Source organism: Zea mays, chromosome 9 (assembly GCF_902167145.1).
Source record: "Zea mays cultivar B73 chromosome 9, Zm-B73-REFERENCE-NAM-5.0, whole genome shotgun sequence".
In the NCBI taxonomy this organism is placed as follows: Eukaryota; Viridiplantae; Streptophyta; class Magnoliopsida; order Poales; family Poaceae; genus Zea; species Zea mays.
In genome coordinates this window covers 61,927,297-61,952,550 of record NC_050104.1, presented here as the reverse complement: position 1 = coordinate 61,952,550, position 25,254 = coordinate 61,927,297, and positions in this window count along the sequence as shown.

Below are 25,254 nucleotides of genomic sequence, written 5' to 3'. Positions count from 1 at the left end.
AACCAGCAATTAGGGGAAGGAAATATTGCAAAAAGACCCCTGGAGAAACCCCAAATCAAATCTCCAAGGGGAGAGAGAGCTAGAGCTCTCTATTTCTCTCTAAGTAAAAAACTACACCTACACTAAAGATCAGTCGTGTTCACCTCGAAGCTGGCACCAAATCCACCTATGTTCTATACCAAAAATGTGGCATACCACCTAAGGCACCCACTGTAAAAAACTGAGCCCGAGACTTGGACGTTTGACATGCCTTGGCATGGTTTTTGTCGCGGGGTGGGCAGTGTGACACACCCGATTTGGCGACCGAAGATCTCCCTACCTAGGCCATATCTGCCATGGCAGCTCACGGATGAGAGATAGCCCTAGGTGCCAGGAAAAGACTCACGCCGGATTTTTGCCAATATTCGCACGTTTGCGACTTGGGTGAGCTGTGGAACACGGGCAGAAGAAAAGCTCCACGTGTTCGACGCGCTCTGTGTGCGCCAGAGCACGCCCGCGCGCGCCCCGCGTCGCGCCAACGTCCAGCCGACGCCATGGCCCGTGCCCGCGCCTATAAAGCCCGCTCGGGCGTCGACTGCACTCTTCCGCGCACCCTCAAGACTCACCGGAGCTCAGTTCACCGCCGTTTGCCCGTGCGCGGCGTGTCCGCGGCCACCCGAGCCACTGCCGCTGTAGACCGGCCAGCCCAGCTTTCCCCAACCCCGTCCAACCCTCGGAGACGAGCGTGCACAACTCAGGGAAGCTCCCCGAGCGAGGAATCGAAGCTTGCTTCGCCGGAGAGGCTAGTCCACGGTCGCCGGAGTTCACAACCCCGCCGGAGTACGTGGATCGGGTAATCCACTCAACCATTTTCCGATTCCTTGTGCACACGGTCTCTACGTTACCCCGTGAAGCTCACCGTGCCCTTGGATTGAACCAGATCACAGTGGTTTGGCCGGTACACTCGCCGCCGATGAGAACACCCGCCTGCGCGCGTGGACCGAGCGATTCCGGCCATCCCCGCCGTCGAGCCACACCTTGTTGTGACCGCCAGAGCCTCCCCGAGCCAACCCTGCCCTTCACCGGACCTATCTCACCGCCGGTATGCCGCGCCACCCTTTTCTTTCCCGCTGGTACTGTTTACATTGGGGGAAGGACCGCGGGTGAGAGGAAGAGAAGGTCAGGGGGCTTTTTGAACTGTCAGCGACCCAGAGGAATATTGGCACAAGGGTAGAACTGCGAAGATTGATTTAGCTTTAACCCAGGGACCTCGGTGTAAACTGTTTTTTCCAGGAAACTCTTATTAAATCTGTTTTTAAATTGAACAGAAACTTTAAAAATTCATAACTCCTGTTTAGTTCATCCAAATTTGGTCAAACCAATTTTGCCAGACTTTAAATAATGTAAACTACTTAAGAAAAATATAAAAACCCCTATGTACTATAGAAAACTTTAAAGTTCTAATTTAATTATTGTTTTGGCCATAAGCTAAATAATAGGGCAAAAATTAGTTGCACTATTTGACTAGGGTTAGAAAAATTTGGAGAAGCTTATATCCACCTAGTGACCTAATTAAAAATGTTGAATCTCTTTGTCTACTCCATTAAGTTAGTTTTTACCCCTTATTTTATAATATGCTTAAGGTTAAGAAAAATAGAAAAGGTGATTTAAATAATGAACCAGAGGGCACACCTATTTTTGTTAAGGTACTTATCCAATATAGTTCACTAGAAAAATCTATCCTACCCTGGTTTAAGTATAAAATAAGTAGGATACCTTTTAATTGAATAAAACAAGGATAACTTAGAAAAACCCTACAAAAATAACCCAAAGGTGAAAACACCCCAACCCTTGGGATAACTAATGTTTTGTTAATAAGAACTTAGGAAAAATATGAAATCTGTTGTTTGACATTTTTCAAATAACAATGTAGTAGAAAGTGCCTTTTTGGCATTTAACTTTAAAAAAATCATAACTAAATGACCATCCCTTATCTTTCTGTGATTTTTAACACAAAAGCCTATTATTACTGTTAGATGCCAACAAAAATAACCCTTAGGGCAGAACTCACCCCTAATTAAGAGATGTAGTGTAAAGTGGCCCATTTTACACCACTCTTGTTATTTTTGTTTAAAGCATAGCCTTTATATTTTAAGCCCCAAATTCTTAAAACAGGCTAGAATAGCAAATGGCAACCCACTGTAATTTTTGCAGAATTTTTAGAAAATATTAAACCACTGTCGTAGTTCAAACCTACACTAGAAACCATAAGTAGAAAATAAAGAAAGGGAAAAGTGAATAACAGGAAATTAGTGTCATCCTAAAAACTCTTTATAACTTGTCCACTGAAGTATATAAATGCAATACCAATTCCCTATGTTTACCCTCAACAAAAATCTAAGCCTAAAAGTGATAAGCATAACCCACTAAAAACCTCGCAGGACCAAGAAACCCTAAGTTACTTCTTGACTTAGTTTCTTTTTAGCATAATGTTATTAAATCCTGCATAACCATGACATACATGTTCGTTGCATTCGATAGACTGTAACCTTGCTGACGGAGAGTACGTCCTCGTGCCGGAGCAAGGAGCTGCTCAGGAGGTAGCCCCGGATCCAGCCCCAGAGTCTGCATCAGAGGATCTGCCTGCCACTGCTTTGGAAGGCAAGCCCCGGTTTTATGCATAACCTGTTAATTATGCTATTTTACTATACTTAATGATTGTAGGACTGAATGTGCACTTAGGTGTAGGAGTTGTTTGAAACCCTAGTTGCATGATCTCAGGAACCCTTTTGAGATGAATACTAGTATGATAGGTCGAGTAGTTGCTCTATTTAATTAGGATCTCGGTAGAAGACGAGTGATTTTTTCTAGCACTCGCGCGAGATCAGGATTTGGTTGTACCGACCTTCATACTACTATGATATTAGTTGTAGACAACAATCCATGGGGATTGGTTGTCTACGAGATGGGAAAATGGAATAAGGATTAACGTGCGGATACCTGTGTCAAGCGTTTGAACTTACTAAACACATACCGAGAAATATGGTAAATCGGTAAGCCTAGTACCTGATTGAACCTGCCTGCAGACATATCCCCTCACGCGACCTGAGACGTGGTCTCCCATTCCGGTTATGGTGGGTACAAGTGCGGTCACTGCACGACGACAGTCGGGGTCAGTGAGGCATTGTACGCCAAGGCGGTGAGCCCTGATCTGTTGCCAGGGAATCAATGGGGACGGTTGATGTGTGTGGGGACGGAGTGCCCCTACATGTCGTGTGTTTAGGTTTACCTTGCAAGGTTTAAAAACTCGATTCGAATCGTCTGCTTCTTGCAGCTAATGAGACTGCTTGATCCATTATACTGCATTGAGTAACAAGTGGAATTATGATGAGTTGATATAAGATGTTGATTGCTAATAATGTTTGCTACTATGTATGAGTAGATAGTACACTTTTAGCCTTAAGAGAGTCACACTTAAATATGACAAAGTAAAACTTGACTTAGAAACTCAGCTAGTGCTTTCGGCAACCAAACCCCACAGCCAAACAACTGCATGTCTAGAGGTAGAGGAGTAGACTCCTCACACCGGGTAAGTCTAGCTGAGTATTAGTATACTCAGCCTTGCTTGTGGCACAATTTTACAGGTTCTCTGGAGGACATGGTTGCTGGAGTGACTTGGCCGTCCACCTTACCACCGGGTTGGACTGTCGAGTGGGACCCTACCTCGGCTGAGGAGGAGCATGAGGAGTGATGGGACAGGCTTCCCCATCTCTCTGTTTATTTATCGTTAGTTTTATTCCGCTGCATTTCGAACAATGATGGCTACTTTTGCAAAACTCCGATGATGATGTAATAATTTAATACTCTTTAATGCATGGTTTTATGCTTTTTTGTATTTGCTCTGTGACTCACCATCGAGTGAGACTGTGGTACTTGATCCTGTCAGTGGTCGTGTCGGACTAGATCCGAGGGATTGACGGGTTATTCCCATTTAAGTGTGGTCTAGCCTCTACGGCGGGGCTTAGGCACTTAAGTTGGAATAATTCGGGCAGTTCCGCCACAGCTAGTATCGGAGCTTGTACCACCACAGAGGAATCAATAAAATGTAAATACCATCTTTTTCCAAATAAAACTTGCTAGCAACAATGTTGGATAGATAGTAGGACGAGCAGGATAGACTTAGGACGTGAAGCCTTAGGGTAATAGAAGGGTAGCTAGGTGGCTACGTAATTAGGCCCTATTGGCCACCTTACGGGATGGGAGTTCTTCCCTATCCCCTTATATTGGTGAGGTCGTTCAGGACGAGCATGCATGCATTTCTAAATTAAACAAATGGATAATTAAGTAAAGACTTAAAAACAAGATAATAACCAACTAAGTCACCAGTACCATTTTAATTAACTAGAGAAAGGTTGAGTTTATTTTTCTTGTTCTTTTTATAATTTTTTTCTTTTACTTATGCTTAACCGTACACAGATGACTTCCCACGGATCCTCAGAGGACGGAAATGCACTGTCCCACACTGACGGGCTGGCACGAGAGGGCTTTCCCCGCATTTTGTGGGAGGTACTTCAGGGGGGCGGATACACGACATCCCCTCAGTACGCGGTGCAGCAGTTCGAGAAGCACCGAGTGCCCCGCTGTAGGGTGAGGATGACCTTGGAGCCTCATCCCCTGCAGCCAGGCTGGCGCTCATTGGACTCCGAGTCTTTTGGATACTGAGCTGAGGACACGATCGAGGCGATCGATCTGCATGGGTTGACTACTCTCTGTGGATTCCATCCTTTGGAGCTGGCTACCCACCCCATTGGCTTGTTCCCCGCTGAAAGGGAGGACGACCCAATGTGGAAGGATAGGGTGGAGCATGCCAAGGATATCTGGGCCATCTACCCTGGACAGACTGCGCACTTGACCGTACGGTGCATGAATGCTCTGTACCGTCTGCAAGTGATGCGCGGTGAGGCGATGTCCCATCTGATGGCACTATTGGAGGCGACAAAGATTACTTTGGACAACAGGGAGGAGCTCGTGGTTGATTTGTCCACTGAAATGGTGGAAAAGGACTTGTAGGTGGAGCAGCTATCCACTGATATCCAAGAGTTGGAGGAATTGTTGGGCACCAGGGAGAACACCATCGAGGTTCTCGAGGATCAGCTCATTAACACCCAGCAGCAGCTTGCCGAGGCTAATGAGCACCTGGATATGCATCATCAGGAGATCCAGGACATGGAGGCCAACGAGGACGTCGACATCGAGGGAGGAGAGGAGCCTGCCTCTAGTGTGGACACTGCTAGCTTAGGGAGACCACCTTCCCCCGATTCGAGCGTTGCCTCGTTCGCTCACTAGGTGTTCATGACAAAGTTAGAAGTCGGATGGTAGGACTCCTCGCATCTAGCTTAGCTTTTGCACCCTTGGGGTACTAGGCTAGATAGAGTTGAGTCTTTTTGGGGACAAATGATGTAACCGTGATAAACTCTCTTGGAAGCATGTTTGATGGATGCTATTATCAGTTTTAAATCCGGAAGGAAAAGTTTATGCCTTTTTAAAATCCTTTTTGTTTAAGTTGGAATCTATCATTTTGCTTTTGACTCTTTTTGCCGCGATTAAACCTTGAACTTGGAGATATGGTGTTAAGTATATATGTGGTTTTTCAGATGGTCGGGAGGCAGCGTCGTGGCCAGAATGAGCGCGTTCCTCCACCGCCGCCACCGCCTCCCACTCTGCAGGAGCTAATGGCTCAGCAGAATGAGATCTTGAGGCAGCTAGCTCAGCGTCAGCCACCACCTCAGCACTATGGTGGTGGAGACCATCAGCGTCACCCCGCGGCAGCTACCTACCAGGAGTTCCTCAGTACCCAGCCACCATTGTTCACAAGGGCAGAGGATCCACTTGATGCAGATGTGTGGTTGCGAGTGGTGGAATCCAAATTTCCACTGCTCCATGGAGCTTGCTCAGAGATCACTAAAGTCAGATTCGCCACCCAGCAGCTTCGCGGACCCGCAAGGACTTGGTGGGACCATTTTCTTGCTATGCAGCCAGAGGACCGAGAGGTGGAGTGGAGAGAGTTCAAGGCAGCTTTCAGGGGACACCACATACCAGCCGGGATTATGGACCGAAAGCTCAACGAGTTTCTGGCACTCACTCAGGGCAACAGGACAGTGTTGCAGTATGCCCAGGCTTTTAATGACTTGTGCCAGTATGCTGGATATCACGCGGATACGGATGAGAAGAAGAGGGACAGGTTCAGGAGGGGGCCCAGCACTAAGCTCCGTGACCGTCTCAACACCATCAGGGCCAATAGTTACAATGAGTTGGTCAACATGGTTATCTCCCAGGAGGACTGCATTACAGCTCGACAGGCAGAAAAGAAGAGGAAGACCCCTGTGGCAGGACCCTCAGCTCAACCACAGCGCTTCAGGATTGTATCCGACACACAGAACAGGGGACCCCAGCAGTAGCAGGGGAGATGGGTGATCCGACCACAGCAGCAGCAGCAGCAGCAGGCACCCAACCGCACCTAGTTTCCAGCTCAGAGGAACAATCAGCAGCAGCAGCAGTACCGCCAGGCAAATGATAACATGTGTTTCACTTGCGGCAACACCGGACATTATGCCAAGAATTGCCCCAGGAACCAGCAGAGGCAGGGGCAGAATGTTACTCAGAACCAAGGCAAGAGGCAGAAGGTGCAAGTGAGGCAAGCCAGGCTAAACTTCACCACCATGGCTGATATTCCAGAGGGAGCACCCGTCATGACTGGTATCTTTACAGTTTTAAATTATCCTGCTATCATTCTTTTTTATTCTGGTGCTTCGCATAGTTTTATCAGTGCCAAATTTAGTGCCAAGTGCCAATTACCTTTCCACCACACCAATGGGGGTATCACAATTTCAACACCAGGAGGCAGGGTTGCCACCTACCAAATCAACAAGAATGTGCCTATAAAGTTTGGTAGTCTGATAATTAAAACCAACCTCCTCATTTTGGGTTTGGAGAGTGTGGATATCATATTGGGAACTGACTGGTTGACCAAACATCAGGCTGTGATTGATATTGCAGCCAGGGCCATTGAGGTGCACTCATCCACTTGTGTTGAAACCACACTATTTTTGCCCGACCGGGGATGTACCCATTCTTGTGCCTTCGTTATGATAGAATCCCCAGTGGAAAAGATCCCAGTGGTCTGTGACTACCCAGATGTTTTTCCGGATGAATTGCGAGGGATGCCACCTGACTGAGACATTGAGTTCGCAATCGAATTGCAACCCGGGACTGCTCCTATCTCCAAGAGACCCTATAGGATGCCTCCCGCAGAATTGGCAGAACTGAAAAAGCAATTGCAAGAGTTGTTGGATAAGGGGTTCATTCGCCCAAGTACTTCACCATGGGGATGTCCTGCCTTATTCGTAAAGAAAAAGGATGAGAGTTTGAGGATGTGTGTTGACTACCGCCCTCTCAATGCGGTGACTATCAAGAACAAATACCCGCTGCCCCGCATTGATGTTTTGTTTGATCAGCTAGTGGGAGCCAAGGTATTCTCCAAAATAGACCTTCGCTCAGGTTACCATTAGATCAAGATCCGTGCCAGCGATATTCCCAAGACAACTTTCTCAACCAGATATGGGCTTTATGAATTTCTGGTGATGTCTTTTGGGCTGACCAATGCCCCGGCTTATTTCATGTACCTGATGAACTCAGTATTTATGCCAGAGTTAGACAAGTTTGTGGTCGTTTTCATTGATGATATTCTGGTTTATTCCAAGAATGAAGCCGAGCACACCAAGCATTTGCATACTGTACTTCAGAGACTGCGTGACCATCAGTTGTATGCTAAGTTGTCTAAATGCGAATTCTGGCTGAAGGAGATCAAATTCTTGGGTCACACAATTTCTCAGGATGGGATATCTGTTGATCCTGAGAAGGTACAAGAGGTAATGGATTGGAAACCCCCGACTACAGTGAAGCAAATTCGGAGTTTTCGGGGATTGGCAGGGTATTATCGACGATTTATTCCGGATTTCTCCAGGATTGCCAAACCAATGACTGAACTGTTGAAGAAAGGAGTCAAGTATGATTGGAGCCAAAAGTGTGAAGATGCCTTTCATACTTTGAGGCAGCATTTGACAACAGCCCCAGTGCTGGCTCAACCTGACAACACCAAGCCCTTTGAAGTTTATTGTAATGCTTCTGGTACGGGATTGGGATGTGTCATGATGCAAGAGAACAGAGTCATAGCTTATGCTTCCCGAGCACTCAGGCCCCATGAGCAGAACTACCCTACACATGATCTGGAATTGGCAGCTGTGGTTCATGCTCTTAAGATATGGAGACACTACTTGATGGGAGCCCACTGTAACATCTACACTGATCATAAGAGCCTCAAATACATATTCACTCAGGCAGATCTGAACATGAGGCAGAGGAGATGGTTGGAGTTAATCAAGGACTATGATTTGGAAGTGCATTACCATCCGGGCAAAGCAAATGTTGTGGCAGATGCCTTGAGCAGAAAGGCCCAGTGCAATTGTATGAACATAGATGCAAGGGTTACCACCCTGTGTGATGAGTTGTCCAAGCTGAACCTGGAAGTTGTTTCTTCAGGTGATTTAAACTACATCTCGGTGGAACCCACAATGCAAGAGCAAATAGTCAGGGCACAGATTGAAGATAAGGGTGTTCAGATGATCAAGGAAATGATCAAGCAAAAGGCAGAAAAATACAAGTGCTTCCGTCAGGACAGCAAGGGAATTTTATGGTTTGGAGACCGATTGGTTGTTCCCAGGGACCCTGAGCTCAGAAAGAAGATACTAGATGAAGCTCACCTTTCCAAATTCTCCATGCACCCTGGTAGCAACAAGATGTACCATGATCTCAGATCTTTATACTGGTGGACCAGGATGAAGAGGGAAATTGCCAAGTACATATCCGAGTGTGACACTTGCCAGAGGATAAAAGCTAGTCACTTGAAGACAGCAGGCCTTTTGCAACCCCTTCCCATACCATCTTGGAAATGGGAGGACATTTGCATGGATTTTATCGTAGGATTGCCCAATACCTCCAAGCACCATGATTCTATTTGGGTTATTGTGGACAGATTAACTAAGACTGCTCATTTCTTGCCAGTACATACCACCCATAAGAAAGAAAGGTATGCAGAAATATATGTTGATCAAATAGTGCAATTGCATGGTATTCCAAAAACCATTGTATCTAACAGAGGAGCACTGTTTGTGGCACGCTTTTGGGAGAAGCTGCAAGAATCACTTGGGACCCAAGTAATACGAAGCTCAGCATACCATCCCCAAACAAATGGCCAGACAGAAAGGGTAAACCAGATTTTGGAAGACATGTTGCGAGCATGTGCACTCCACTATGGAAAGGATTGGGACAAGTGTCTTTCTTTGGCAGAGTTTTCCTACAATAACAGCTATCAGTCCAGTCTGAAGATGGCACCTTTTGAAGCCTTATATGGGAGAAGGTGTAGGACCCCACTGAATTGGTCTCAAGCAGGAGAGAGGGAAATTTTTGGGCCAGACTTGGTGCTTGAGGCAGAGGCAAAGGTCAGGGTTATTACCAAGAACTTAGAAGCTGCTCAGGCCAGGCAAAAGAGCTATCATGACAAGAGGTGGAAGCCTCTACAGTTTGAGGTGGGAGATCATGTTTATCTTAAGGTATCACCCACCAAGGGTGTCCAGAGATTCGGGATCAAGGGCAAGTTAGCTCCTCGCTACATTGGACCCTATGAGATCAAAGCAAGTTGTGGACCCGTGGCCTACCAATTGGAATTACCACCTCACATGTCAGCAGTTCACAATGTGTTCCATGTATCTCAGCTGCGGAAATGTGTTCGCCTACCCACTGAAGTGCTGCCAGAACCAGATATTGAGATAGAACTCGACTTATCCTATCAAGAGTACCCCATCAAGGTATTAGATCAGAAGGAGAGATCAACTCGGGCAAGATCAGTCAGAATGTATAAGGTTCAGTGGAGTCACCATTCAGCAGAAGAAGCTACATGCTACATGGGAGACTGAGGATTTTCTACGCTCTCGCTTCCCCGACTTTCTACCCAAAGGAGTCGGTACGTAACCCAAAGACCCCACCCCCACCTGCCCTTTGAATACAATTATAAGAAAAACTTAGATAACAAGGATAGTCTAAGTTGTGGATTTAACTTAAAAAGAGCTTCCTTCTGAAGTTGCAAAGAGAATGACATTCGAAGAGCAGTTAACGAGAGAAACTAGAGTATAAGGAAGAGTAACATCGTACCTTAGTAGCACCCCTCTAGAGGACTCTGCCTAAAATCTCGGGACGAGATTCCTTTAAGGGGGGAGGGCTGTAACACCTCAGGTGTTACCATGGCTAGAGCACACCTTGGCACTAAGGACTGTGATCATATGTGGTAGAGACTTAAGGAACCACAAAAGAACTTTGGAGATCATGTGTTAATCAAGGTTTGTTAATGACCTAAGAAGTATTACTCAAATCTTTGTACACTTACTACCTTGGATAAGACGGGGGAGGAACCATAGACCTCTCTTAAACCCTATCTCCCAAAACCATGGATAAGAGGGGAAAGAGAGGGAGCAAATGTGCAAAACATGAGTGATCTTTAACCAAACCTTAAGTAACCTTATAACCAGCAATTAGGGGAAGGAAATATTGCAAAAAGACCCAAGGAGAAACCCCAAATCAAATCTCCAAGTGGAGAGAGAGCTAGAGCTCTCTATTTCTCTCTAAGTAAAAAACTACACCTACACTAAAGATCAGTCGTGTTCACCTCGAAGCTGGCACCAAATCCACCTATGTTCTATACCAAAAATGTGGCATAACACCTAAGGCACCCACTGGAAAAAGCTGAGCCCGAGACTTGGACGTTTGACATGCCTTGGCATGGTTTTGGTCGCGGGGTGGGCAGTGTGACACACCTGATTTGGCGACCGAAGATCTCCCTACCTAGGCCATATCTGCCATGGCAGCTCACGAATGAGAGACAGCCCTAGGTGCCAGGAAAAGACTCGCGCCGGATTTTTGCCAAGATTCGCACGTTTGCGACTTGGGTGAGCTGTGGAACACGGGCAGAAGAAAAACTCCACGTGTTCGACGCGCTCTGTGTGCGCCAGAGCACGCCCGCGCGTGCCCCGCGTCGCGCCAACGGCCAGCTGACGCTATGGCCCACGCCCGCGCCTATAAAGCCCGCTCGGGCGTCGACTTCACTCTTCCGCGCACCCTCAAGCCTCACCGGAGCTCAGTTCACCGCCGTTTGCCCGTGCGCGGCGTGTCCGCGGCCACCCGAGCCACTGCCGCCGTAGACCGGCTAGCCCAGCTTTCCCCAACCCCGTCCAACCCTCGGAGACGAGCGTGCACAACTCAGGGAAGCTCCCCGAGCGAGGAATCGAAGCCTGCTTCGCCGGAGAGGCCAGTCCACGGTCGCCGGAGTTCACAACCCCGCCGGAGTACGTGGACCGGGTAATCCACTCAACCATTTTCCGATTCCTTGTGCACACGGTCTCTACGTTACCCCATGAAGCTCACCGTGCCCTTGGATTGAACCAGATCGCCGTGGTTTGGCCGGTACACTCGCCGCCGACGAGAACACCCGCCTGCGCGCGTGGACCGAGCGATTCCGGCCATCCCCGCCGTCGAGCCACACCTTGCTGTGACCGCCAGAGCCTCCCCGAGCCAACCCTGCCCTTTACCAGACCTATCTCGCCGCCGGTATGCCGCGCCACCCTTTTCTTTCCCGCGGGTACTGTTTACATTGGGGAAAGGACCGCGGGTGAGAGGAAGAGAAGGTCAGGGGGCTTTTTGAACTGTCAGCGACCCAGAGGAATAGTGGCACAAGGGTAGAACTGCGAAGATTGATTTAGCTTTAACCCAGGGACCTCGGTGTAAACTGTTTTTTCCAGGAAACTCTTATTAAATCTTTTTTTAAATTGAACAGAAACTTTAAAAACTCATAACTTCTGTTTAGTTCATCCAAATTTGGTCAAACCAATTTTGCCAGACTTTAAATAATGTAAACTACTTAAGAAAAATATAAAAACCCCTATGTACTATAGAAAACTTTAAAGTTCTAATTTAATTATTGTTTTGGCCATAAGCTAAATAATAGGGCAAAAATTAGTTGCACTATTTGACTAGGGTTAGAAAAATTTAGAGAAGCTTATATCCACCTACTGACCTAATTAAAAATGTTGAATCTCTCTGTCTACTCCATTAAGTTAGTTTTTACCCCTTATTTTATAATATGCTTAAGGTTAAGAAAAATAGAAAAGGTGATTTAAATAATGAACCAGAGGGCACACCTATTTTTGTTAAGGTACTTATCCAATATAGTTCACTAGAAAAATCTATCCTACCCTGGTTTAAGTATAAAATAAGTAGGATACCTTTTAATTGAATAAAACAAGGATAACTTAGAAAAACCCTACAAAAATAACCCCAAGGTGAAAACACCCCAACCCTTGGGATAACTAATGTTTTGTTAATAAGAACTTAGGAAAAATATGAAATCTGCTGTTTGACATTTTTCAAATAACAATGTAGTAGAAAGTGCCTTTTTGGCATTTAACTTTAAAAAATCATAACTAAATGACCATCCCTTAGCTTTATGTGATTTTAACACAAAAGCCTATTATTACTGTTAGATGCCAACAAAAATAACCCTTAGGGCAGAACTCACCCCTAATTAAGAGATGTAGTGTAAAGTGGCCCATTTTACACCACTCTTGTTATTTTTGTCTAAAGCATAGCCTTTATATTTTAAGCCCCAAATTCTTAAAACAGGCTAGAATAGCAAATGGCAACCCACTGTAATTTTTGCAGAATTTTTTAGAAAATATTAAACCACTGTCGTAGTTCAAACCTACACTAGAAACCATAAGTAGAAAATAAAGAAAGGGAAAAGTGAATAACAGGAAATTAGTGTCATCCTAAAAACTCTTTATAACTTGTCCACTGAAGTATATAATGCAATACCAATTCCCTATGTTTACCCTCAACAAAAATCTAAGCCTAAAAGTGATAAGCATAACCCACTAAAAACCCCGCAGGACCAAGAAACCCTAAGTTACTTCTTGACTTAGTTTCTTTTTAGCATAATGTTATTAAATCCTGCATAACCATGACATACATGTTCGTTGCATTCGATAGACTGTAACCTTGCTGACGGAGAGTACGTCCTCGTGCCGGAGCAAGGAGCTGCTCAGGAGGTAGCCCCGGATCCAGCCCCAGAGTCTGCATCAGAGGATCTGCTTGCCACTGCTTTGGAAGGCAAGCCCCCGTTTTATGCATAACCTGTTAATTATGCTATTTTACTATACTTAATGATTGTAGGACTGATTGTGCACTTAGGTGTAGGAGTTGTTTGAAACCCTAGTTGCATGATCTCAGGAACCCTTTTGAGATGAATACTAGTATGATAGGTCGAGTAGTTGCTCTATTTAATTAGGATCTCGGTAGAAGACGAGTGATTTTTCTAGCACTCGCGCGAGATCAGGATTTGGTTTTACCCACCTTCATACTACTATGATATTAGTTGTAGACAACAATCCACGGGGATTGGTTGTCTATGAGATGGGAAAATGGAATAAGGATTAACGTGCGGATACCTGTGTCAAGCGTTTGAACGTACTAAACACATACCGAGAAATATGGTAAATCGGTAAGCCTAGTACATGATTGAACCTGCCCGCGGACATATCCCCTCACGCGACCTGAGACGTGGTCTCCCATTCCGGTTATGGTGGGTACAAGTGCGGTCACTGCACGACGGCAGTCGGGGTCAGTGAGGCATTGTACGCCAAGGCGGTGAGCCCTGATCTGTTGCCAGGGAATCGATGGGGACGGTTGATGTGTGTGGGGATGGAGTGCCCCTACATGTCGTGTGTTTAGATTTACCTTGCAAGGTTTAAAAACTTGATTCGAATCGTCTGCTTCTCGCAGCTAATGAGACTGCTTGATCCATTGTACTGCATTGAGTAACAAGTGGAATTATGATGAGTTGATATAAGATGTTGATTGCTAATAATGTTTGCTACTATGTATGAGTAGATAGTACACTTTTATCCTTAAGAGAGTCACACTTAAATATGACAAAGTAAAACTTGACTTAGAAACTCAGCTAGTGCTTTTGGCAACCAAACCCCACAGCCAAACAGCTGCATGTCTAGAGGTAGAGGAGTATACTCCTCACACCGGGTAAGTCTAGCTGAGTATTAGTATACTCAGCCTTGCTTGTGGCACAATTTTACAGGTTCTCTGGAGGACATGGTTGCTGGAGTGACTTGGCCGTCCACCTTACCACCAGGTTGGACTGTCGAGTGGGACCCTACCTCGGCTGAGGAGGAGCATGAGGAGTGATGGGTCAGGCTTCCCCATCTCTCTGTTTATTTACCGTTAGTTTTATTCCGCTGCATTTCGAACAATGATGGCTACTTTTGCAAAACTCCGATGATGATGTAATAATTTAATACTCTTTAATGCATGGTTTTATGCTTTATTGTATTTTCTCTGTGACTCACCATCGAGTGAGACTGTGGTACTTGATCCTGTCAGTGGCCATGTCGGACTAGATCCGAGGGATTGACGGGTTATTCCCATTTAAGTGTGGTCTAGCCTCTACGGCGGGGCTTAGGCACTTAAGTTGGAATAATTCGGGCAGTTCCGCCACAATAATGCTATTTAACTATAGGGAGATGGGAATTATTCCGAAGGTTGAGCTGATGTAAAGTGTGATGCCCTCGCTTGTACGTATATAATGGCTTGTATGATGAGGTTGTGTGCCTTAGCACATTCGGCTATGCTCACGAAGGCGTTGTGCACTTGGTCTGGTGTATTTGTTATGTCGGTCTGGCGCGTATGTAGTCGGTCTTTGCGCGGACAGTTTGGTGTAGTCTTTTTCGCACTTGTTGTGCTTGGTCCGGCTGCACCCATAGGCGACTTTTGCACAGATAGTCTTCGCGGTAGACTTCGATTTTTCGCACTTGTTGTGCTAGTCCGGCTGCACCCTTAGGCGACTTTTGCACAGACAGTCTTCACGGAAGAGTTCGATTTTTCGCACTTGTTGTGCTAGTTCGGCTGCACCCTTAGGCGACTTTTGCACGGATAGTCTTCGCAGAAGACTTCAATTTTTCGCACTTGTTGTGCTAGTCCGGCTGCACCCTTAGGCGACTTTCGCACGGATAGTCTTCGCGGAAGACTTCGATTTTTCGCACTTGTTGTGCTAGTCCGGCTGCACCCTTAGGCGACTTTTGTGCGGAGTGTCGCACGCGAGGGTAGCTAGCGCTCGGCCTCGCGGTGACTTTGTATTGGTCGAATGTCGGAGACCGTCGGCGTGGTCTTTTTTCGATGTAGATTTTTGCGGGGGATTTTTCACTTGTATATTACATGACTCCGCCTCGTTAAAAACCTCACCCCCCGGGAGGAAAAGAGTGCGGGCCAGAATAAAATTGTTTTTGCGAATTACAAGGGCGAGCTGGCCCTGATGAGTTAAACAAAAAATTTGCGGAGATTATTGATGTTCTAGGAATGCTCGAAGTCTTCGCCGTTTGGCGTTGCGAGCCTGTATGCGCTGGGGGAGGCCTTCGTCTTGACAATGAAAGGGCCCTCCCACTTGGGCTCCAGCTTGCCCCTGGACTCTGTCCGAGCTGTTCGGACGAGTACGAGGTCCCCTTCGCTGAATTCTCTTGGGATGACTGCGTGGTCGCGCCATGCTTTTGTCTGGGCTTGATATTTTTTTAGAGCCTGCAGAGCGAAGACGCGGTCTCCATCGATAAGATCCTTCGAAGTAGGTTCGTCCACGTCGGGGCCAGCTGACGAGACTGTTCGCGGGGATCCATGCTTTATTTCTTGTGCGGTCATGGCCTCTGATCCATATAGAAGGTGGAAAGGGGTGAACCCAGTCGCCCTGCACTCAGTCGTGTTTAGCGCCCAGACCGCTTCAGGTAACAAATCGGCCCACCTGCCCTTTTTTCGTCGAGGAGCATCTTCTTGACAGCGGTAAAAAATTTTCCATTGGCGCGTTCCACAACTCCGTTGGACTGCGGGTGATATACTGAGGCGAAGGCAAGCTTGGTGCCAATGGAGAAGCAGAAATCCTTGAAGTCTTGGCTGTCAAACTGCTTGTCGTTGTCAACTATGAGTTCGGACGGTACTCCGAAGCGGCAAACAATGTTTTGCCAGAAGAATTTCTGTGCAGTCTTTGATGTTACTGTGGAAACAGCCCTCGGCTCGATCCATTTGGTAAAATACTCGACGGCGACGAAGATGAACTTGAGGTTCCCCTGAGCCGTGGGCAGGGGCCCGACGATGTCCAGGCCCCAGCGCTAGAGAGGCCATGTGTGGGCGATCAGTTTTGTGAATTGCGAAGGGCTGCCTGATCGAGGAGAATACTTATGGCAGGCTTCGCAGGACCTTGTGACCCGATTTGCGGCGCAGATCATTGCGGGCCAGTAGAAACCTTGGCGGATCACCTTTGCGGCTAGGGCCCTTGGCCCTGCGTGAGAGCCGCAAGTTCCACTGTGGACTTCGCGCAGGATTTGGACGCCTTTGGTCTCGGTGACACATTTAAGCATTGGCTGACTGACCCCCTTCTTGTAGAGCTGGCCCTCAATCGGTGCGAAGTCCCGGCTTCGATGTTTGAGGCGCTTGGCCTCGATGATGTCGGTTGGGTGGTAGTACCCCTGTAGGAATAGGGTTATTGGTGCCCGCCAGTCTTCGGTCATAATAAGGTTGATTATGTGGTGGCCCTCGCTGTCATTGGTTATTTGGAGCCCTTCGGGGCTCCGGACGGCTGGCGTGCCGATAACATGGTAGAACACGTCAGAGGGCAGGGACTCACCTCGGGCGGCAGCCTTGGCCAATGCGTCGACTTCTTCATTCTTGGCCCGGTCCACATGCTGCAAGGTGAATCCCTTGAATTGTCTCTCGAGACTTCGGATGGCCGCGAGGTATTGCATAAGTGCGGGGTCCTTTGCTGCATAGTCTTTCTCGACTTGGCCGGCGACTACCTTGGAGTCTTTTCTGACAATGCAGGTGGTGACACCAAGGGCTCTTAGCTTGCGGAGGCCGAGGATGACAGCTTCGTACTCTGCTATGTTGTTTGTGCATCTGTCAGATTCCAGAGCGAAACTTAAGCGTGCCGCGTATCTGTGCTTGACCCCGGCGGGTGAGGTGATGACTGCGGCAGCGCCTGCCCCCGTATGGCACCATGCGCCATCGCAGTGAATTGTCCAAACCTTCTCTGCGGACGGGTCCGGCTATGTTATTGGCCCGGTCCAGTCGACGACGAAGTCTGCTAGAACTTGTGACTTGATGGCTGTCCTGGGCTCGAAAGTGACGTGATAGCCGGAGAGTTCGGCCGCCCATTTGGCGATCCGTACCGATGCCTCCGGGTTTCTGAATAATTCGCCGAGTCCCCTATCTGAGGTGACGCGGACCTTGAATGCTTCAAAATAGTGGCGCAATTTGCGCGAAGACATAACAACTGCATAGGCAATCTTTTCCAGTTCCGTCATGTTACATTTGGATGGTGTGAGCACTTCGGAGACGTAATAAACTGGGCACTGTCTAATCACGCCCTCTACTGTCTGCTCCTGAACCAGTGCCGCGCTGACCGCGTGCGGCGAGGCCGCAACGTAAAGCAACAGGGGGAGCGAAGAGTCGGGGCTTGTAAGAACCGCCAATTCCAACAGGTATTGTTTCAATGAGGCGAAGGCCGCCGCCTGCTCTGGTCCCCAAGCGAAGTCTTTTGCGCCGCGGAGCGTTTTGAGGAAGGGGAGACTTCGCTCAGCGGATTTGGAGATGAATCTGTTGAGGGCGACCAATCTGCCCGTCAGGCGCTGGACGTCTCTAGCTGACTGCGGGGGCGTCATGTTGATGATGGCCTGAATTTTGCTTGGGTTGGCCTCGATGCCGCGGTGTGATACCAGGTAGCCCAATATTTTCCCCTGGCGAACGCCGAAGACGCACTTTTCGGGGTTTAGGCGAAGTCGTGCGTCCCGCATGTTCGCGAATGTCTCGGCGAGGTCTGCAAGATGGTCCTCCTTGCTCCTGCTGGCGACGACGATGTCGTCCACATATGTGAATATATTTCTGCCGACTTGCCCCTCGAGCACTTTTTTGGTAAGCCGGGAGAAGGTGGACCCGGCGTTCTTGAGTCCCTCCGGCATTCTGATGAAGCAATATGTGTCGAAGGGTGTTATGAAGCTGGTGCTGGCCTTGTCTTCCTCCTTCATATATATTTGATGGTAACCGGAGAAGCAGTCGAGGAGTGACATGACTTCGCACCCAGCCACGCTATCGACTATTTTGTCGATCCGAGGCAGCGGGAAGTTGTCCTTTGGGCAGGCCTTGTTGAGACTGGTGAAGTCGATGCACATTCGCCACTTGCCGCTCTTCTTCTGCACCATCACAACGTTGGAGAGCCACGTGGGGTAGGCCACTGGCTCGATAAATTTAGCTTCCAGGAGGCGATGTACCTCGGCCTTGGCGGCTTCTGTCTTTTCGTCGGACATTTTGCGGAGCCGCTGTTTTTTCGGTCTCACCGAAGGGTCGATTCCCAAGCTGTGCTCAATTATGGATCGGCTGACTCCGACCAGGTCGAGGGCAGACCAGGCAAAGACGTCTTTGTTCTTGGACAAGCAGCAAAGGAGTTTCTCCTCGTCATGCGAAGTGAGGTCTTCGCTGATGGTGAATGTCTGCTTGGGCGTGGCCTGGTCGAGGGGAACGGTCTTGGTCCCGTCGTTGCTCTGCAGCTGTGCCTTGTCGTGTTCTTTGTCGGTTGGGCTGGCGGGCGCAGGGACCTCGCGCTGGGCCGTGAGGCAATGCACATTTCTTTGCCCGGGGACGATGTCCCGCTCTATGTTGCGCGCAGTCTGCTGGTTGCCGTAGACCGTGATGGTGCCTAACGGACCTGGTATCTTCATGCAAAGGTGCAATCCGTGAATGGCTGCTTCAAACTTGTTGATGGAGCCCCGGCCCATGATGGCATTGTACGGATAGACCATATCGACGATATCAAAGGTTATCTGCTCACTTCGGGCATTGGGTGCTACACGGAAGGAGAGAGGCAATTCTATTTTGCCGACAGGAAAAGTGCCCTTGCCGCCGAAGCCATACAACGGGTTGTCCGAAGGCTTGAGCAGGCTGTGGCTTATGCCCATGCGGTCGAAGGCATGGAGGAAAATGATGTCTGCTTGACTGCCGTTGTCAACTAGGACTTTGTGCAGGTCCCAGCCTACCACGCTGCAGTTGATAACCATGGCGTCGATGTGGGGGGCGCTGCGCAGATTGACGTCTCGGGCGTCGAAGGTTAGCGGTACATGGGACCACTTCGTCTGCACGACGGGACCGGTGATGGCGACGTGGTTGATGCTGCGGTAGTGGTCCCGCTTCTGCCGCTTTGTGTCGAAGTCGGCGCTGGACCCCCTAGTGATCATATGAATGACTCCGCGATACGGCTGATCGGCAAAGTCTTCTTGTTTTGGGGCATGGGGGTGGGGGATGTTTTGTTGTTGCTGGTGTGGAGGTGGGGGTGGGGGTGGGGGAGGTACGATTTGTACTTCCTGGTGGTGTTGGTATGCGTGGTGTGGTGGATGCGGGGCGGGGGCGTGGATGTATGGTGGAGGGGGTTGCTGATAAGTGTGCGCGACAACTCTAGGGTTGTCGGCTGGTTGCGCCCGTGCCATCCTGTCTCTGGTGGCCTTCGTCTCTGGGCAGTCTTTGGTTTGGTGGGCGCAGTCTTCGCCGTGAAAAAGACAGTAGAATCGGCGCGGCGGCTGCGCACGTCCCCGGCCCCTACCGTGAGTTCCATTTCCGCGGCCCTGGGGGGGTATTCCTGGCGGCGAGGGGCGTCACCAGCGGGGTGCTGGTTGGCGATGTTGTGCACCTGCTGCTGATTGCGACCGTCTCGACCGGAGTCTGGCTGCGGAGTTCTCGTCCACGTGCGGCTGGACTGTGGAGCATCTTTAGGGTTTCCTCTGAGACTCAACTTTGCGCTGGTGGAGCTCTTCGGATTTGGCGTATTTTTCAAATAGCTGATATAATTCCTAGAGGTTCTTGGGCGGATCTCTGATGCAGTGGCTGTAAAGGACGCCGGCGCGAAGGCTACTGATGGCGTAGTGGATGGCGATCTGGTCATCGACCGAGGGTAGCTGTGACTTGAGTGTCAGAAACTTGTGGTAATACTCCCGCAGAGTCTCCTTTTCCAACTGCTTGCAGAGTGAGAGTTCGGCCAAGGCGTCGGTGTCTGGGCGGTACCCTTGGAAGTTGAGCTGGAATTTGTCCTGGATGCTTCTCCAGGAGTCAATGGACAGCAGGGGCAACTGGGTGAACCAGGTGAGAACTGGGCCCTCGAGGGCGATGATGAAAGACTTGGCCATCGTGGCGTCATCCCCTCCGGAAGATGCAATGGCGACCTGATAACTCATGATGTACTGTGCTGGGTCAGTGCCGCCGTTGTACATGGGATAGGTCCCTGCCCGGAAGTTGGCAGGCCAGGGTGTCACTTGCAGGTGTGGCGCCAGGGGACTTCGCTCGTCGAGGTAGTTGACCCCTTGGAATGGCGCGGCGTGTTGGATGGCATGGTCGCGCTGGGGGAAGTGCAGGTCTTCAACTTGTGCGCGCTGTTGCAGGGGTGGCCCGTGTTGCAGGCCGAAGTGGCCTTCGCGCTGCATTAACGCAATCTCTTGCTCGAGCTCCTGGGCCTTCTGCTCTTTGTCTCGTATCATTTGCCGCACCTTGGCTTGTGCAAACACACGTTGGCGCTTGGCCTCAAGTATCTCCTTTTGCTTCTAGAGATTGCGGTTCTTGATGCGCAGGGCGCGCAGCTGTAGCTGTTCGTCTGCTGAGACACCGATGATTTCGCCGTCCTCGGTGAAGTCCGTGCCCTCTAGTGGAGCGAAGCCTGGGGGAGGTTGCGGCTGCCCTTCAGGGCCGCAGGTGCGGAGAGCGTCGTCTTCGCAGGTGCGGAGAACGTCGTCTTCGCAGGTGCGGAGAACGTCATCTTCAGTCGCCTCTTGGTGGGTGGAGTGGGTGAGGGCGAGGGCCTTGCCCTTTTTTGCGGCCAGCAGTGCTGCCTTCGCAGCCTCGTCAGCCTTTGAGCTAGCTTTCTTGGGTGCCATCGCGGGTGGTTTTTTCGTAGCACGAACGGTGGGCGCCAAATGTTGGAACTTGCTCACTGGAGCAAGTTGATCCAACGGGGGAGTGTAGCAATGCAAACAGGGTTTTTGCATGAAATGGCAATAGCGCTGTTAACCTAGCCTCTTAAGGGCACTGTGCGGGGGTATTTATAGGTATTTGGGTGCCCAGGGTCGTGTGTTAAGGACGCATGTGCCCTCAGACACCTGGGTTATCCCCGGAATATTCCCATAAAGCGGGGTTACAGACCGTAATTACAGGGAGACCTTTACAAATTAGGCCCGTAACGCGCGACGACCACGCAGGGCCTGTTACAATGGGCCGGATCACACGCGGGCCTCCATGTTGGACGGGGTCGCAAGACGAGACGACCTCGTCACAGGTCTTCGTCCGGTGGTGTATGAGGCGAAGGGTAAGTCTGCCCGTTGTCTTGTCTCCGTTGGTGCAGCGAGGACGGCGAAGGCCTCGAGCGAAGGGTGGCGTCTTCGCCTTCGCCCCAACAAGACCATTAAAGAAACTGATGAAGGTGGATTAGTTAGGCTAAAATACACATTCCAATATGGAGATAAATTCCTCGAGCCAGATGACGACTGGCTAAAAAGCATTGAGGGCATAAGTGATGAATTGCTTGGATTATACTCGAAGGCCGAAGATACTGCATTAGCAGCGGCCTTCGGAGGCCGAAAGAAAAAGAGACTCAACCGAGTATTTGATGCAATTGGGTTTGTCTACCCTGACTACCGTTATCCAACACGGGGTCAGAAGAGAAAAAATACTGTTTCAGCGAAGGAAGTTGCTTCGGCCGCTCCTAGCGAGCCGACGCCGAAGAGGAAAAGAGTAAAAGTTCTCACACACCGGCCACGTTATATTGAACCGGCCACAGTGCCTGAGTTTGTCGGTGAGACCTCTTTGGCCACCAAAGCTAAAGAACCAACTGCCCTGCCGAATATTGAAGGGCCGGCCGAACTGCCGGCGACGGAAAAAATAGAAGAACCGAGGGCTGAAGAACAAAAGACATCGGAAGTTCTAAGTCCTTCAGCAAAAATTGAGGCAACAACAATCCAAAAGGGTCCAGCAGTGACCCCCAAAAGAAAAAGGATGGTCAATGTGCTGGATGTTTTGGAGACAATAAAGTCTTCAAGCACAACTCCGAAGAAAATTGTTGAATCTTCTGAAGTGCATATTGAAGTACTTGATGCCGAAGTTTCAAAACATCAATCTGAGACTGAAGCTGGGCCTTTAGAGCCCACCAAGGTGAAATCCTTGGAAGCCGAAGAAACAGAAACAACAGAACAAATTTCGGCTGAAGAAACTGGTACTGCCGCCCCCGAAGCATCTTCCGAAGCCTTCGATTATATTTTACGTCATGCTTCGGGGAAAAATTTGACTGAAAAAGAAAAGCGAGAGGCCCAGTTTTACGCCCAAAAGCTGAAATATCCAAAGGGGGCGTTGATATTCAACGACAGTGGAGAAGAAGACTTTTTGTATTGTCTCCCTGACAGCAAGGAGATTTCTGTCTGTCGGGAGATGAGCAAGAGCTTCGGATTCCCAATACTAGAAAATGGGCTCTCGGTATTATCAAAGGACCAGCTAGCCGACAGCTTGGCGTATAATAGCTTAAAGGTGCGAAAATGAGGTTTTTGTATTATTTCCTTAAATCAAAATTTTTCATTTGTTTAAGCTTATTGAAACCAAACTTTTTGCAGGGTTTTATACTTAGCAATGCCCTCAGGGCTCAAAAAGATGCTGAAGACGAAGGGTACGTTATGGCCCTGAGCAACCTTCGTTCCGAAGTAATTGAACTAAGGAACGAAGGTCCGAAAATGATAAAATATTATATTCATTGATAGATAGAATAAAAGAAAACGAAGCTACTTTTAAAGCTCAAGCTGAAGCTCAGAAGCGTGAAATTGAAGATCTTCGAAAACAACTAGCCAGAGCTAAAGAGGAGCGCACCCTTGAAGAAACAAAACGAGAAATCAGTGAACAATGGGCAAATCATTTGGAGAAAAATGTTGAAGAGCTTCGTGCATCGAAGAAAAGATGCTATGAAAAGTCTGTAGAATGTGTTAAGAGAGTAAAAACCAGCTTCGCCAACGTTGGCGCTTTTTCAAATGAAGAGAACTTTATAAAGGGTGACCCCGAAGGCCCAATCGAATGGATCAGCCACGAAGCTGAGGCCTTTGAAGAAATTTTGAATAGCCGTGGAGACATATGTGCCTTTTCGGGTGCTAGGGGGATTGCTACCATTTTGGAGAGGAAGGGCTGTGAGCATGTGAAATTTTTAGCACAATCCAAAGCCGCGTTATCCTCCGAAGATATAAAAGACCCCTCGGTCGAAGCGAGCCTGATCGGTGGAAAATTTTTCACCGACATCTGGGACAACGGTGGCCGGGAAATGGCCCAAGAAATTATACGAAAAAGCGAAAAAGGCATCCATGACGCTAGAGAAGTAGCAGAGGCTGCTGAAAAAAGTGGAGGGCCCGAAGGGCAAATAGGTACTAACTAGTGGTTTTTGGCTCTATTGTAATTTTTTTATTTCGAACTTGTTTATAGTTTGTAATAGTAATATAGCCGTATCTTCTCCTCCCTCAGAGCCTGCTGAGCCATCTGCGGGCCCCCACGCGAAGGGGGATGACGAAATTAGGAAAATGGCCGAAGCAATCATGGATAAGGTTGTTGATCAACTGCTAAATGAAGCAGCAGAAGTAGTTCTAAGGGAAGATTAGATACTGTTGTAAAAATATTTAGAATGTAATGTTTATTGAGAAACATGTGTAATATTTTGTAACTTCGAATGTAATATATTAGTTGTTTATGGTTCTATTCTTTACGATGCATGAAATTTCTTATACATACCGTTTTTGAGCCTTCGGCGAAAAAACACCTTCCCTTCTTTTCATGCTTCGTAAACAGTATCCGTGCTCTCATAATATCAGTAACCAATCCTCGTAGAGTCAATAACCAATAGATCTTTCCATTTCAGAGTTTGACGAAGGTATAACTCTTCAATAGCTATTTTTTGTGCCTTGTCACTATTTCTTTGAAACAATTTTCGAATATCAATACTGAGATTCCCTTCTTGCATTATTGATGCAACATGATGTATGATGTTATGCTATGCAAATGATGTAATGATGTGATGTTATGCAAAATGATATTTGCCGAAGGTCGATGTTTTTTCACTAGAAGCCTCCCTTAGGAGCTTCTTCGCCTTTTACTTCAGCGGAATCAGCGTTTATTTTTCGCTGTAAGCCTCCCTTAGGAGCTTCTTCGCCTTTTACTTTCAGCGGAATCAGCGTTTATTTTTCGCTGTAAGCCTCCCTTAGGAGCTTCTTTGCCTTTTACTTTCAGCGGAATCAGCGTTTATTTTTCGCTGTAAGCTCTGCATTCCCTTCGGAACGACTTTTGAGCAGAAAACTTACACTGTGCTCCCTTAGGAACGACTTTTGAGCAGAAAACTTACACTGCGCTCGCTTTGGAACGACTTTTTGCTGCTTCAGAGAAATTATGCTGCGTTCCTTAGAACAAAATTTTTGATAATTCGAAGGTCCTCCTTGCCACAATAAATTCTTATGCTTCGACAACTTAAGCCTATGGAGAAGATATATTTTCATTATGGTAAAAAGTGAAACTGTTACAAAAGATTGAAAACGACAAAAAGCACTTAAGCCTCCCATAATTGTTCCTTATTAAAAAGAAAATAATACTGAATGCAAAAAACTGATGTCGGGGTAGGATATTTGTCAGTAAATGTGCTTCGACTCTGGCACAGTGCTATTGACTGTGCGAGCTTCGGACTCTTCTCTGAAGTCCCGCTGAAGGTGAGTGTGCTGACTCCCTTCTGGCTGCTGGCCTCGTTGCGTTGGTGGTGGAGGTGGAGGCTGTTGCCAAGATGCTTGGGGTTGGCTTGCCGAAGCAACAGAAGCTGCAGGGTGGTTGCCCACATATTCTGGAATATAAGGTGAATGGTACGAAGCAGTATGCATTACTTGCTTCGGCTGACTCTGTTGCGCTGCAGCTTCTGCTATCTCCTTTTGCTTCTGGATGGTAACATGCCACATCCTGGTGGTATGGCCCTTGTCCTCACCACAGAATAGACAGTAGATTCTCCTTGGCTGATCCCCAAATCTTCCT